Raw genomic sequence first — 582 nt, forward strand, 5'->3', positions numbered from 1 at the left:
GTGACATATTTGTCCTCCAGCTCGAATTCTATTTTGAATTCCCTTGTCTCTGAAAGTTTTGGATGTCCTTTCAGCCTTGCAAAAAGTTGAGTCTGAGCCATTTTTCACTTCCTGTCAGTAAATATCAAAGCAGTGACTCTCTTTACTGCATTCTTCTGAATAAAATTCTTGTATTTTTCTGTGGGTGTCTGAGGCTAGGATATGCTTAAGCATGCAGTGGTGCTTCTCCAGAGGACGTTGTGCAAAGCACGGCCGTGTTCTGAGAGCATTGCTGGGGACACAGCATGTTCTGCCTCGCTGGAGTTTGTGTTGAATTTGATACGTAGGTGAAACCAGGTAAATCTTAAAGTGCAGTGTGAAAGCCAAGCTTTTGTTACAGGTTTCCTTTGCTGAGAAAGTCATACAGCAGGCGTTGTCCTCTGCCACCATCTGCATGGCTTACTTGGTCTGCAATCCCAGCCCGTGTTGAAATGGGAGTTGAGCAGGAATTCTTCTTGCTTCTTGTCAGAACAAGTTCTGCAGAGTGAACATCCTTTTTCATGCTTCTCTTAGTGTTTTGTTTTTTTTTTTTTTGTATTTGTG

The sequence above is a fragment of the Meleagris gallopavo genome, chromosome 8, assembly GCF_000146605.3.
Source record: "Meleagris gallopavo isolate NT-WF06-2002-E0010 breed Aviagen turkey brand Nicholas breeding stock chromosome 8, Turkey_5.1, whole genome shotgun sequence".
In the NCBI taxonomy this organism is placed as follows: Eukaryota; Metazoa; Chordata; class Aves; order Galliformes; family Phasianidae; genus Meleagris; species Meleagris gallopavo.